The 15,865-nt window shown below is 41.7% G+C and overlaps 1 long non-coding RNA gene across 1 annotated transcript in view; it reads right to left on the bottom strand.

The window, feature by feature from the left end:
* Positions 1–8,356, bottom strand: part of LOC131811593 (uncharacterized) — a 174,400-nt gene extending 166,044 nt beyond the window's left edge. Inside the window, exon 1 of the long non-coding RNA XR_009346008.1 lies at positions 8,116–8,356. This is a non-coding gene — a long non-coding RNA (uncharacterized LOC131811593). The remainder of the gene's footprint in view (positions 1–8,115) is intronic.
* Positions 8,357–15,865: the final 7,509 nt, after the last annotated feature.

The following is a 15,865-nucleotide window of genomic DNA, read 5'->3' on the forward strand; positions in this document are numbered from 1 at the left end:
CACACACACACACACTGCTCACTTTATTTTATACAGAATTCTCACAAATGTATTTGCATATTTTCTGAATCCCCAATCTAGAAAGTAATAATCCTTCCCACAGGCACATTCTTAGAGACAAATCACTCCTCTTGCTACCTTCCTTGTCCAAATTAACTTTGTGAAATTTACATAATGTAAAATTTACCACTTAAAGTGAACAATTCAGTGGTATCTAGCATATTCACAATGCTGTATAATCACAACCTCTGTCTTCTTCCAAAACATTTTCATTGCCCCCAATTTTGACAGTAAGAACCTCGACTCAGTGACATGTGTATCAACCACAAACACAGCCTGAGCCTCCAGCATGTCAGTAACACCGAATCAGGCATACAGGGAGTCAATGATTAAATCTCATGGCCAATATAAATCTAGTAAAAGAACTCGAAGAAGCAATCTCAAGAATGTTCTTCTCTGGAATATTACCAAAGGAAATATCAAACTTTTGAATCCTTGAGCCCAAAGAACCATAAATTGATCCTAAGATCATTTCATTATTTAGAATTTTTCTTTGCTGTTCCCTCTTTTCCAAACCATTTGCTCTGGCGGCATTACACCCGGCCAGGACAGAATGTCAAGTGTGGCGGCTGCTGTGGACATTAGGAAACTTCTCAAACACCAGGGATCTGGAAGCAAAGCGGGTTTAATTAGTAGTTTTCCTCATGTCCTGCCAAAGTTTTTTTTTTTTTTTTTTTAATCTATTAAACAGAGACATCTAATTATAACCTGTAATTCTTTTCTTTTGGGATGTTTTACTTTCATCTTTGGCCCTCTCATACAGTTGATATAAATTATCAGGTATCGTGTCTTTTAATAGCAGCCAAGTCTATAGATGTTGCACATGAGAAGGAGGTGCCAACTGCATATACTTGTACAAAAAAGTCTAGAAAGGCCCCACTCCACAGTTGTGTCTATAAGGAACCACCCAATGCAACTATCTGAGTTAAGATTACATAGGACAGGTGGTTGCAGTATACTGAGGGGTTAAAACTGGAAGGGCATGTGAAATGTTGCAGTGGAGAAGAGGTTTCCTCTTATTGTATAAGCCTTGTTCATAATTTATATTTCAGAGATAGGAGGGAGATGTCCACATCTGGCTTCTGCATCATAATGTGAATTATATGAATCAGAAAGTTCTTTGACTTCTTACAAGTTATTTCAGGGCTACTGCAAAAGGAGTCCTCATTTGAGGATCAGAAAATAGCAGCTCATTTTTAAGGAAGGACTAGAAGTATGAAAACACACGCAGACACCCTTGACGTCCAAACGACCCAGCTCGATCACCTTATAAAACACTGATAAGTCATCTGGTCTTTATAAACCTGGCTTTCCCAATCTGTGATATATGAAAAGTAATTCCTTTCTTGTTTATTTCACTATATTTTATTTAATACTAACATTCCACTGAGCAGTTCTCTGTACCTCACTTTTCTGAGAGATTTTTTTAATCCCTAAACATCCTTCCAATTATAATAGTCTCTACATCTGTGAAAGTAAAATTAATCACTCTGAGCATTGGCTACATGAGGAGGAAGTTAGCTGAGCTTCAGAGAAATTCCAGGAGCAACTGAATTTGTCCTTAGAAAAGAGGTGGGATTTAGTGGAAATGAGAGAAAAGAGTTGGATCATTTTCATGGTCCTGGGAGAAAGCTAAGACTAGACATTGGACAGTTCGTTATTGTAGCTACATCTTTTAGCAACTGTTGGCATTAAGTATTAATTATAAGACAAAACTAGATGTAAAAGAAATATATGTTTTTGGTTCCTTGGTAATAAGTATTTCTTGAGATTATTATGAATACCTCTAACTTTATCTGAACCTAGGCTTTTCTCATTTCCTGACATCTATATTCTATTCATTTTCTTATTTTTTTGTGATTTTTCCCCCTTTTAAGGATGTTCATAGGACTTCTGCTTCTGGCCAAGACAGAGCAGCAAGAACCAGATTGCTTCCCCTGGAACCAAATTTAAAAAGGTAACGTATAAACAATTTTTAAGAGATTACACATCAAGCAATGAAAGAGAGTGATACGATACCCAAGAGACAGAAAACATTTGACTGTGTCAGATTGCTGCAAGAGTGCATCTAGACAAAATGCTATTCTGGTCCCACCTAAAAAACTTTTAAAAATTATTCCCAAAAGGATCAAACTATTTCCAGGCAATTTAACCATTAACTACAACAGCATTTTAAAATATTTATAAGAATGCACAAATATCTACCACCCCCCAAAATAAAATTCACCATGTTTGGCATCTAATTGTTAAAGCCAGAGAATACAACCCCTAATAAGGAAAAAAATCAAGCAACTAAACTAACCTAAAACTAGCACAAATGTTATAATTAGCAAACAAGAATATAAAATAATTATTATACGGACACTGAGGTGGCACAGTCCATTAAGTGACCAGCTCTTGATTTCAGGTAAGTTCATGATCTCAGGGTCCATGAGATCAAGTTCCATGTTTGGGTATGCTCAGTGCAGAGTCTGCCTGTGATTTTTCTCTCCCTTTCCCTCTACCCTCCTGCTTCTGCTCTCTCTCTCTCAAATAAATACATAAATCTTAAAAGAATATATAGCTATTATAACAAGTAGAAAATCCCAATATAGGAAGAATCTGAAAGGTAGCAAGAATACAAGTACTTGAGATAACATGGCAATGAGTTCCCTGGGTTTCCGTTTTGTCTTCCATATATCCAAGAGAGGGTGCTGGGGAAGCCTGAAACCTTGAACTCCAAAGAGGCACAAAGCTCCAAGAAAAGTTTACTCTCTCTAGCTAAAAGAATGGGAAAAGAGCAGCCTCACAAAACAAAAAATATTTTTTACAATACTCACCCTACTCCAAACACTGATAGAAAACAACGGGAAAATGCACTGTGGTATCTGCGGGGCCAATCAGGTGGTTAATCATCCAGCCCCCACCCACAGAAGTCAGTGGCACTCCAATTCCCCCATCAGAGTGCTGATGGCACAACCAACTGGGGAGTTGGGTTTCCATACCCATTCATCAGCAACAAGGAAGTAGAAGTTCATGCTTCACTTTCTCCAAAGAGACATCATCAGGGCCCAACCAGAAGCTTAACACACACCACACTCCTGTGCAATAAGGCAGTGTTAAATCAGTACTTCTCTTTTGTCAGGGTAGTGTCACCAAGACCCAGCAGGAAACTGAACATTCACTCCCCAACCTGGACCTATCCTTTGTACCTAAATAGAATGAGTGCCAGTTAAATCAAACAAGAAGAAGAGGTTAAAAAGGATCCAAAGTTTCATAATACAATACCAAAAATGCTAGGATACAACAGAAACCCCTCCTCATGCCAAGACCTAGGACAATCACAAACAGACTGAGAAAAGACAATCCATAGATACCAACACTGAGAAGACTCAGATGTTGGAATCATCTGACAAGACTCTTAATGCTATCATCAAAAATTCATCAATTAGCAATGATAAACAGTCTTACAACAGATGAAAAATGGAAAAATCTCAGCAAAGAAATAGAAGATATATTAAAAAAAGAAAAAAGAAAAAAATGTAGAGATGAAAAATACAATAAGCAAAATAAAAAACCAAACAGGCTCAAAAGTAGACTGGAGACAACAGAGAAAAGAATGAATGAAATTGCAGACAGATTAATAGAAATTCCCCAACAGGAACAACAGAGAGAAAGGAGATTAAAAAAAAGAAGAAGAAGAAGAAGAAGAAGAAAGCCTCAGGAACATCTGGGACATTAATAAAAGATCTAGCATCTACATCACTGTCTATACAAAGAGAGAGGAAAGACTTGGAGATTGAAAAAAATAATAATAACAGATACAATGGGTGGAAAATTTCCAAGTTTAGTGAAAGGCATAACCCAATAATTCACGAAGATAAGTAGCCCTAAATAGAATGAAGCCAAAGAAATTCACAACAAAACATATCATAATCAAACTTCTTTTTTAAAAAAGATTTTATTTATTTATTTGACAGACAGAGACCACAAGTAGGCAGGGAGGCAGGCAGAAAGAGAGGAAGGGAAGCAGGCTCCCCGCCGAGAAGAGAGCCCAACACGGGGCTCGATCTCAGGACCCTGAGATCATGACCTGAGCCGAAGGTAGAGGCTTTAACCCACTGAGCCACTCAGACACCCCTTAATCAAACTTCTTATTACCAAAGACAAAGAAAAACCCTTGAAGAAGTTAGTCTTTTCTTTAGGGGACAAAAACTTTTCAAATGACAGCAGATTTCTCAGTGAAACCCTAGAAGCCAGGGAGATGGCATGAAAGAGGCACATTTTCCAAACTCTGCAAGAAAGGAACTGTCAACACCAAATTCTGTATCCAGTGAAAATATCCTTCAGCAATAAAGGAAAAAATAAAGTATTTCTCAGGATAAATAAAACTAAGACATTTTTGCCAACAAACGTACTCTTAAAGAGTGATCAACAGGACTTCTCCAAACAGAAGAGAAGTGATAAGAGAAGGAGACATGAACAATAAGAAGGAACAAAAGAAGGGGTAAAATAGGCATAAATAGAATAGACCCTCCTTTCTTTATGAGTTTTTTGTATTATATGTGATGGAGGAAGCAAAAATATAACATCCTCTGCTGTGGTACTCAGTGTACACAGAGGAGATACTCAGCAACATTTCTCAGCAACGTTTATGTCTTAAAACAGGGAAACAGAAAGGACCTAAATGGAAGTAAGGTTTTTACATTTAACTCAAAGTAATAAAATGTTGATACAAGTAGACTATGCTATGTTACCTGTGTATATGTAAGAAACTATGCACTGTTGTGTTTAACAACACTAGAGGGAAGTGGAAATGGAATTCTAAAAATGTTCAAATAAGTTACCAGAGAGTCAGAAAAGGTAAACAGAGGAATAAGAAAAAGAATGAACAAATAGAAAAGATATAATAATACAGCAGACACAGGAACTAACATTTTAAAAATGTATTCCAGATGTTCAAAAAAGGAAAAAAAGTAGCACTACGGATGATATGAATACAGATCCAATAAACATCTACAGTTGAAAATTACAAAGTTTGAGGAGAAAAAAAAAATACGTAGTACATATCTAGTGTTAGATTAGCCATGGCAGATAGGAGATTAGTGAACTTCAAGACACAGAAATTAAAACTACTCAAAACGGAATACAGCAAGAAAAAAAAAATTAAAAACCTAAAAATTTAAGAAAAAAATTAAAAATTAAAAAGGGCTGTGAGCTGTGGAACAAGCACTCTAATAATGTGTAATTGGAGTCCTTAGGGAGAGCAGTTAATAAATAAATAAATAAATAAAATAACCAAAACTGTCCAAAACTTGATAACAACTATAACAGATCCACAAATGTGAACAAATCCTAAGCACAAGAGCATAAAATTAAACCAGGGTAACTCATAACCAATTTTCACAAAAGCAGTGATAAAAAGAAAAAAATACTTCCTCTGACCTTAGTGAAATATAAATTACAAGTAAAAGAAGGATATCTACTCCTCCAATATTTATGAAAGAAGTAGTATACTTCTGCATAACCCATGAATTAAAGGAGATCAAAGAAGAAATTAGAAAATATTTTGAACTGAATGAAAATGAAAAAGTAACATATCAAATTCTGTATGAGATAGCTAGATCAGTACATAAGAATGTACAATAATCATGGTAAAGACAGGGAAAAAAACAAATAAGGCCTCAAATTAATGACCATCTTAAAACACTATAAAAATAAGAATAAGTAAAACACAATGTCAGCAAAAGAAGGGAAATATTAAACATGGGAATGAAAATCAAGGAAAGAATTCTGATATTTGAGAAGTGCAATGGGTCCCAAGCAGGACAAAACAAAACAAAACAATAAATCCACAGTAGCCGTCTCCCAGTGAACCGACAGAATGTAACCGAGAAAGAGATATCCCAACGGCTACCAGAAAGAAGTGACTGCTTCTCTAAACAGGAATGACAGACTAATAATATAGATTTTCATAAGCAATAACAGATGCCATAAAACCAAAGATTGATATCTTCAAAGTAGTGTGGAAATTAATGTCAGCCTAGATTTTGACAGGGAACTAAAAAATCATGCAGGAACAAAACGCGCAATAAAAAAATGTTTTCATAAATACAAACACTGCAAGTGCTCACTGTTTCCAAATCCTGAAGCAAGTAACTATGTGAGCAACATACTTGCCCAAGAGGAAAACTAAACCAAAGAGCAGAAGCAGAGTGCAAGGAGCAAGAAAGAAGATGGCAACCACTGGGAAGAAGAAACCTGTGTTGAGCATTAAAAAAAAGGGGCAAAAATAAGAATGAAACTTCAGAGGATGTTTCAGAGAAGAAAAGACACTAATTTTAACCTTTTCAGAGTAAGTGTACATGTTTAAAATGTAAGAGCAACTACGAGAAGAAAACAAATTATATGGATAACTTACAAAGCAGTAGATGTAAAAAGAGAAACTTAAAAATCTCGGTCATTGTATAATGGACCTTGGGGAGGGTATGCGCTATGGTGAGTGCTGTGAAGTGTGTAAACCTGGTGATTCACAGTCCTGTACCCCTGAGGATAAAAATATATGTTTATAAAAAATAAAAAATTAAAATAAAATAAAATCTCGGTCATTGTAACAGAAATTAGAAATGAGGAGAGGAGGAAATAAAGAAAGGATAATGCTGTCTACTTTGGATTGAGGGGCGGTCAGAGAAAGCGTCTCTCCAGGAAGTGACACTTGGTTGAGAGGTGAATGACAAGTCTCCGGGCCTGCAAAAAGCCAGGAGAGAACAAACCTCATAGGCTGAGTTAAAAGCTATAGTGAAAGCCTGAAGACAAGAATGAGCTTGATTATTTCTGGGACAAGTGCCTAGTCCCTGGCGGGAAAGCCCAGCAAAATATGTCAAAAAAGGAAGAGAGATATAAAGTGCATTTAGGATCTCAGGGAAATTAAAACTTTTTTTTTTTTCTTCCCTGAGATGGAAGCAGTAGTTTTGGTGGAGGAGGACCTGGTGATGATACAGGGGTTGGAGGTGGGTGCCACCCAGGCAGAAGAAAGAAAAGCAAACAAGCTCAGAAGATAAGTTAAGTCTAGGGGCGCCTGGGTGGCTCGGTGGGTTAAGCCGCTGCCTTCGGCTCGGGTCATGATGTCAGGGTCCTGGGATCGAGTCCCGCATCGGGCTCTCTGCTCAGCGGGGAGCCTGCTTCCCCCCCCCCCCTCTCTCTCTGCCTGCCTCTCCGTCTACTTGGGATCTCTCTCTGTCAAATAAATAAATAAAATCTTAAAAAAAAAAAAAAGATAAGTTAAATTTAATTTGGGGGCACACTCAGTGCCAACTGAGATCAAATACCCTGTCTACACTGGTGGGTCATCCTTTCTATGGCTTGGATTCTCCCTTTATGGCATGTGTTCCTGTGAGTACCACCCACCCCAAAGAAGAATGAGTTCTCCATGTCTGACGTCAGCATATGTGAAGACTCATCAAAGTCCTCAGGAATAACATCCACGTAGAGAAAGTAAACTTCAGAAAACTCCCTGCCTGCGTGCAATCAATCTGCAGTCATCAAAGAGACTCACAGAACATTCAAGCTCTGTGCAAACTTAGAGACAATTCACTTTTACTACTTTGTATTTTACATCTGAGAAAATTGATGCTTAGAAATGAAACAGTCTTTCCTATCAGAAGCAGAAACTTCCTTGAAATCCATACACTTCTTTTACATGCAGATGCCCTAAGAAGGAAGAGGAGAAATAAGCTTTTATGTCAGTACAAGATAGTTTTAAAATGGGTCCAAAACAGCAAGTCCTTTAAAGAGAATTTAAGACAAACAACAGACTGGAGGGAGGGAGGGAATATTTGCATAAAGACATATTTGATAAAGAACATATATCCAAAATATACAAAGACCTCTTAAAACTCAACAGTAAGAAAGCAATCCAATTTAAGAAATGGGCAAACAACCTGTATAGACAACTCACCAAAGAAAATAGCACATAGCAAATAGACTACTTGTGATCTCTCTCTCTGTCAAATAAATAAATAAACTTAAAAAAAAAAATAAAAATTTAAATTTAAATTAAAAAAAAGAAAGAAAGACCTTAGAAAGGGCGCCTGGGTGGCTCAGCCAGTGAACCCTCTACCTTCGGCTCAGGTCATCATCCAAGGGTCCTGGGATGGAGCCCCGCATCGGGTTCCCTACTCAATGGAGAGCCTGTTTTTCTCTCTCCCTCTGCCTGCCTCTCCCCCTGCGTGTGCACTAGGCTCGTTTTCTCTCTCTCTCTGTGTGTCAAATAAATAAATAATTAAAAACTTCTTAAAAAAATAAAAATAAAGAAAGACCCTAGAACATACAGAGAGGCTTTCTTCTTTTAGTTATGTAAGGAGAAAAAGCTCTTTTGGCCTTGTTTCCTGAAAAACAAGGTCCCTGGACTGCAGGCAGTACCGTACCAACCGTCTGGTGGGCAGCGCCATCTAGTGGCAAGACTTTGTATCTAGTCCCAGTTTTACCAGCAAGAGGGGTGGATGGCTTCAGAAGTCCTTCATCTGCCTCAGCTGTCCCCTGCATAAGACTGGAAATGGCAGTGGCTGCTCTGTCAACCTTCTCAGCTATGGGGATGATAGTACAAAGTAATGCAAAGCCTTGGGGTCTCTGTCCTAAGTTCATAGCTTCACTTCAAAGATGAAAGTTAATTTTTGCTCTAACAGACAGTAGAACCCCTCAAGGTCTTGTGAATTTGGGGAAGTGTGGCTGAAAACCATGTGTTTTCCCTCCTTTCGGGACTGCGGCACACATCAACCCAATTAGTGCATCTGAAAATTAATGAAGTGACTGTGTAGAGCCCAATAACCTTTACATCGCATGTGGTCCACACAAGCCAATTATGTGGGGGAAATTACAGGCCCGGTTCTGAAGCAATCCTGGTAAATCTCACAGGAGGGTGTGAGGGGACTTGACGCTCCCTGAGAAAGCAGACAAAACCAGATGCCGACTTCCACCCGGGTTGGCCACAGTGTCCTGCCTGGGATCCTATGGCACTGAGGGGCTCAGGCCTGAGCCCTCTAATTGGCTTTTCTGGCCTCTGCGCCTCCTTGGTCGCCTCCTCTCTCATTTATATTCAAGACCATGGGTGGAAGCCTTGAACGGGTATGCAAAGTGTTTTTTAAATGTAGACAATTGAAATATAAATGTTCCTCCCATGCGTTATTAATTAGTTCACAGCGTTCCCCAAGCACCCTTTGTACAGTTAGTGACTTCAGTGCTGACCACAAAATGTGAAGTGAATTTTCCCCCAGTTTTTCTGCCCCTGCTTCTTAGAGGCCTCTTGGGTCTACACCCAACCTTCCCCTCTCCCCTCTTAGATTTCAAGGAGGAAAATCTGCGTCAAAAATATGCTATGCCTTTCTCTCTCTCTCTCTCTTTTTTTTCTTCAGTGAGATGGTAAAGAGCCAGAAGCTCTTTAAGTACAATCCCTGCTACTAATCACCTCTGTGACCCGAGTGAAGCTGCCGCTCCCTTACCTTCACCTGTGACACAAAAAGAGCAGGAGCGGACTCCAGAAAAGCATCAGCACTGCCTAGCACACAGTAAGTGCTCATGGACCAATATTTTAACTAGCTGGGGACGGAAGCATTTTTAAAATAAAAAGTGTGGCCGGTTTCCTGGTAAGGGAGAATGAGTTCAGTCCCGAAGACCTATCAGTGCTCTCGCAGGAGAGAAACTGTGGAGGTCACTAGGGAGGAATCTTGGACTCCACGCGATTCACTGACTTTTGTCACTGACCCCAGTGCCTAAGACAGAGTAGGTTCTTAGAGAAATCATCAACGATGAATGGGCATGCCACTTATGGGGAGACAATCCTCTGTGGGTCTTTGTTGTGCCCCGTAAAGCAGAGGCACCGACTCTATTCTGATCTTTATAAGGATGTTTGTGAAGCGAATACTCTTAGAAGATCTCTCTCCAGAGCCGACAGCAGGTCTATTTCCTGTACAGTAGAATAAAGATGACTTCTTAGGCACATATTGGAGAGTCTATTATAAAATGTGAGGGTTTCCTAAATTGGGGAGTTCTCAGGTATGATACAAGCTACTATGTACGCAGCATCTACTTGGGCTGCCCATGTCTTTTCAAACTTGAGGGCCAAAGGGAACTGATATGAGGCTACAGCTCACGCTGTTTGCTGTGCCATGAGCAATGAAGTCCTTTCTTTTTGACTTGGGAGATGTATGCCTTCCACCAGTGCCCAGGAGACTGGCCAACTGGTTAGCATGCAGTGTTGGGTAAAATCATCAGACCCTGAGGTGCCTGGGTGGCTAGTCGTTAAGTGTCTGCCTTTGGCTCGGGACATGATCCTGGAGTGCTGGGGTTGAGCCCCTCATCGGGCTTCCTGCGCATCAGGGTCCCTGCTCCGTGGGAAGCCTGCTTCTCCCTCTCCCACTCCCACTCCCCCTGCTTGTGTTCCCTCTCTTGCTGGGTCTCTCTCTGTCAAATAAATAAATAAAATCTTAAAAAAAAAAAAAATCAGACCCTTCAGAGTGTTGACATCAGGGCTTTAAGTTCGTTTTCTAGTCCCCAAAATGAGTCCTCCAAATGGGCATCTTAGGCAGGCAACTGTGAGAACTCAATAAAATGAGACTCCATCTCCACTTAAAAACCAGTTTGGAAAACCCAAACATGACTGAATCAACTAGCCATTTCATTTAGATAAGTCATTCCTTATCTAAATTAAACCTATTTTCTGCGTGTATAAACACTTCTATGTGTACCTTGAACTATCTTCATTTGCGTCTTCCTCATTCTCCAAAAAGAAGAAGGTCAGTGTGAGGTATTAAGAATCTGAAATATCAAGGGGGTGGGATTATGGACACTGGGGAGGGTATGTGCTTTGGTGAGTGCTGTGAAGTGTGTAAACCTGGTGATTCACAGACCTGTACCTCTGGGGCTAAAAATATATGTTTATAAACAATAATAAATTAGCTGGATTAATAACTGAATTCTGTCTGATTACACATGGGTTTTGCTCTACCATATTATTTGTTGGGATGAGGAAGAACAGAGGGTCATCCTCAAAGGGATGAGTAAGCTTCTCTAGCCAAAAAAATCTCACTTCCTCTTCTATCCTACCACCTGAAACTCCATTACTAGAGAAGTCAGGCAGCTGGGTGGCTCAGTCGGTTAAGTGTCTGCCTTTGGCTCAGGTCATGATCCCAGGGACCTGGGATGAGTCTTGCATTGGGCTCCCTGCTCGGTGGGGAGCCTGCTTCCCCCTCTCCCTCTGCTAATCACCCTGCTTGTTGTTTCTCTCTCTCTCTGACAAATAAATTTAAAAATCTTTAAAAAGAGAGAGAGAGAAAAGACAGGTAGTGCGTGTCATGGAAGGAAAAAGTACTTGTGAGATGCAGTGAATCCTCCTATCTTTGGGCTGAGGCTTACTGTGGCTTTAAATCTTTTACGTCTCTAAATACCAGTTTTAGCATCTGTGGAATATACATAATAAAATCTGTCCTTTCTATTGAATAGGGCTTCTGTAATTTAGAACGAAAACCTAGAATAAGATATATGCAAAAACAATCTTTCAACTAGGTTTGCTTTCACTGTTGAAATTCTTAAAGCATTCCGTGTTTTTAATCTTAGATATCGCAGGTCTTCAAGAATGCCCACTGAAAACTCAATAGAAGGAAAGTGCATTTTAAATGATAACTAGTGAACATCAGGACTCCAAAGAAACCCTTCAGGAGAAAGACACACTGTAGGTGGGTGGTAACAGAGGCCGGGCGGTGGGAGAGGTCCTAATTCACTAATTTGCCTTACACCCAGCATTAACCCCCAAAGGTCAAACATCCCAAGGGCACAAAGCACTTAAGACTGACAGTGAGTCAGATCCTCTGAGCTTTTCATCTTCATTTCAAATATTAATTCATTTTCCAAACAGAAACTGGAACACTAAATCAACTAAGAGCATCCATCTGATAAAAGATATGCAAATATCTTTATAAATATACAGTATCATCTATAATGTTGACAGGTCAGATAAAGGCACCAACCTTCCCTTAAAACTTTAAATTCCAAACACAGGATGGAAATACAGAGATTTTATACAGACGCACACACAGTCTGTTTTACGTTCAGCTCCACAGATGGTTACAAATTGCATATATTATTCATAAACTTCCCAATCCGAACCCACCTTCACATACAACCCAGATTCGAACGTTGGAGGAACCTCCGATGCCAAGACTTGAATTTTAAAAACCACACGTTATCAGAATTGTCAAGAAATGATCTAGAAATACAATTAGGGCACCTCTCCTCTCTGGATGAGTTCAATAACAACAAAAAAACATCCGAACAGAATAAAGCTGGTTGAACATTTGAGAAGCCCATCCTTACAGCCAGAAGCCATGTGCTGCTCTCCAACCATGGGCTCCAGCAACCATTCCTTTTTGTCTCCTGAATAAGTAACTGGGATGTGAAGCCGCCGAAGGTAGCAGGAGGGCCCTCATGGGAAAGGCAGGGTGACCACACAGAGGTGGCCCTAGGGTATGACAGGTGACTGCCTAAACAGCTCTCACTTGGTCCAAGCCGGCCCTGAGCCAGGAGTCCTGGAAGATGATGGATGGTTCCTCACTGACTTTCCTAAGGCAGGCGCCTGTGAAGAGAGGTCCCAATTGGTAGTTCTTTTGTTCTTGTGTTTCTGTGAGCACTGACCTCCTACTCCCTCCTCCTTGATTCCGTCCGCCCCCCTCCCCCTGGCTCCCCTTGTCCACATAATTCTGTAACACTAAGAGGGAATCAGAACAAGAAGAAAGAATAATCAGGGTCAAAAGACCAGAGGGCCCATCTCTGATCTGTCTCGTGCGGCTGACAAGGCCACAGGCTCCTGGGTCTCTGACAAGACATCGATGAAATCAATGTGGCTAAATTAAAACATGCAGAACATCCTGTGTTTTACATGCAGTGTTTGGGAGAGAGGAGACACAGGCAGCCGGAGCGGAGGGGACATGCGAAGGCTGCACTGGTCACCAAGGCTCCTGAAACCGGCGGATGGGGAGGCCAGCAGGAGGTAATGAGAACCAAAGCATGGAGATACACAGAAAGAACACCCAGAGCAGGGGACACTGATCACAGTGCTAATTAGTTCAGGTGGGAGGGATCTGTTATCTGACTATAAAGAACGTGTTAATTTTATAAAATTTGGAAAACCCCTAAAGGACCCCCAAAACAAGGCAGAGCACGTTGAATGAATGAAGGTCCCTGGGTAGGCCAGTGAATGAGCTCTCTCTGCGAGGCATTCCCTGTGTTCAGGATGCATGCTTCGCGCCTTTCAGGAACCCAAGAACAGAGAAGACACGGAACCAACCCAATGTCTAAACCGGACAAGAACTCAGCTGCTGACAGGAAGATAGTGACCGCCATGGGCGAAGGAGTTGACATCTTAATTCTTATTGGGCTTTGAGGCTGTCTGAAACCTTAGCCAAATCATTCAGACACTGTTTGAGGAGTAAACTGAGGTTTTAACGTTTACCTGGTTCACTGAGTCAGTCACACATTACTTATCATATACATTTAACAAGGCAATATGTCCCATCAATTGTTTCTTCCAAGCCAGACAAATGCAAAATTCTAATATTTCACTGCCTGAAGCCAAGCTCAAAGAATTTCAATAATACTGTATCTAATTAGCTACTTCCTATCCAGAGAATAAACTGCGTGGACATAGGTCCCCCCACTCCTAGTCCCACGTCTCCCGTGAAGACTAATCCTCTCGCTTCCCCCACCTCTGCCTACACCCTCTGCCGCAAGTCGGGGGGAACTAGACGGTTCATCCACATGGCATTGTAATTATGATAATAGCTGATACTTACATGGCAATTACTATGTGCCAGGATCTGGTGTAAGTGCCTTATACACATTAACTCATTTAACCTTCACACACCCTCTGATGTAGGAACTATTATTATCCTCATTTTCCAGTCTGGAGGGTCTCTGGAGTGGCCCTGCTCTCAGAGGGAACTGCAATCTAAGGAAAAGACAAGAGAAGAAACTTTCGGTTCAAGGACATTTGCTCAGGACTGAAAGGAAGAAGAGATTCAAAGCCTAGCCGTATTTTCCACTCAGCGTCTCCATGGTCCAGCTTCTCCTGTGGTCCGGCCCTATAACGAAGTGTTAAGGAGGAGACCACAAGTGAAAACTCTGTGGGACCCCTGCAGTAAGGAAGTGCTCAGTGGACTGGTCCCCGACTCCAGTAGAAGAAACGCGACAGGACAGGAGGATGGCTGGTGCACAGCTTGGGAGGGAACATGAAAGAGAGTCACTGTGTTGTTGGGCCAAAATTGCGCAAGAGTTTCTCCTGGACCAGATGTGGTCCAAACAGAGAACTGGCCAGAAGCCACGATCAATCCCACACACACACAAAAAAGGATGATGGGTTCCAGCAAACAGAGTGTCTTTGAAGCAAACTGCCAAAAAAGAAGGGTTGAGAGCAAAGCAGCCAGCTGGAGGAAGTCACTGGCAGTGTGGTCCCTCAAGAAGCCTCCGAGAAGCCCACTAACACCAGCACCTGAGAAAGAGACAGCTGTCAACAGCAACTGGTCCAGAACGTTGCAAAGCTAGCTCAGGGCAGCACCATTCGAGTGATGACTTTCCAGACCCCCTGCTCACCTCCTCCCCTCTCCCTACCTTCAGAGTCAGAAACCCACCTGAGCGAGACGGGAGAGCAGAGGTGTGGAGAGAAGATGGGTGATGTTCCCGCTGCCTACCCCTTCACCAGCTATGGGGGTCTTGCCTACATCAGACTACCAGAGAATGACTCTCACAGTCCAGCTAACACAACTCCAGGACATATCTGCATTGGGGAGACAGACATCTCGAGGGATGGGGGGAGGAAGGGGAGAAGGGGAAAAAAGCAATATGCTATATATACCACACCGCCACAGCCAGCCCTCTGCAAAGCACAGTGGAAGGAACAAAACCTTCCCAGAAATGAACGGAGAGAATCACTGCTTAAGGGCTGATGTTAGCAGCGGTACAAGTCCCTAAGCAGCAGGTAATACAATAAAAGCATCATGGGCTGCAAAGGGAAATCTTCTAGACACAACAAAGCTGCCCCTTCAGTCACACCTGTTACAGGTTTTCACTCCTTCCAGGAAGCTCTCCTTATAAATTCTTTTATATCAGTGATGCACACACAGGAAGGTGTAGACAGACTGCAATCCAGAGCACCGGTTAAGTTATTCCCAACACATCTCCTGGCTGCACTGGAGAATTTCTCTAGGTATTACTGCACAGGGGGGCAGCTGTATGGGTCACACCTCACCACCAGACAGAAGGTTCTATGCAAAATCCTCCTGGAGCACCACAATAGGGCCTTCCTGCCCAGGGGGGATACAGACCGGTTACACACCTTAGAAGAAGCAGGTGTGAAGTGTGAATCGTGCACTGCAACTTCATTTTTTCTCTGAGTCATGACAGGCAGAGGGGAGCTGGAGAAAGGAACAAGTGCTTTTTGCACCCTGGCAAGGACTCAGTGAAGTGATCTACAATACCACAGGAGGAACTCCTGATCTACTTTAGAGAAAAGAGAAACACATACCCCTGCTACCTGAGCCCTGTCAGCCCCTGCCAGCCAGCAGACAACAGCTATTTGATCCGGACAAGTCCTCAGAGCCCGACAACGGAGGTGGCAGCAGGAACATTCTTGTCAGCAGCAGGCAGGTCTTTTGTCAGAGAGTAAGAGTGAGGACCAAAGTCCCCTGGCAGCTGGCAGCCAGCCTAGAACCAGATCTGCTCGCTGGGCTGCACTGAGGGGGACCTGGCCACAGGTGTCCCCTGAGGCAAACAAGAGCCCTGA

The sequence above is a fragment of the Mustela lutreola genome, chromosome 11 (genome assembly GCF_030435805.1).
Source record: "Mustela lutreola isolate mMusLut2 chromosome 11, mMusLut2.pri, whole genome shotgun sequence".
NCBI lineage: Eukaryota > Metazoa > Chordata > Mammalia > Carnivora > Mustelidae > Mustela > Mustela lutreola.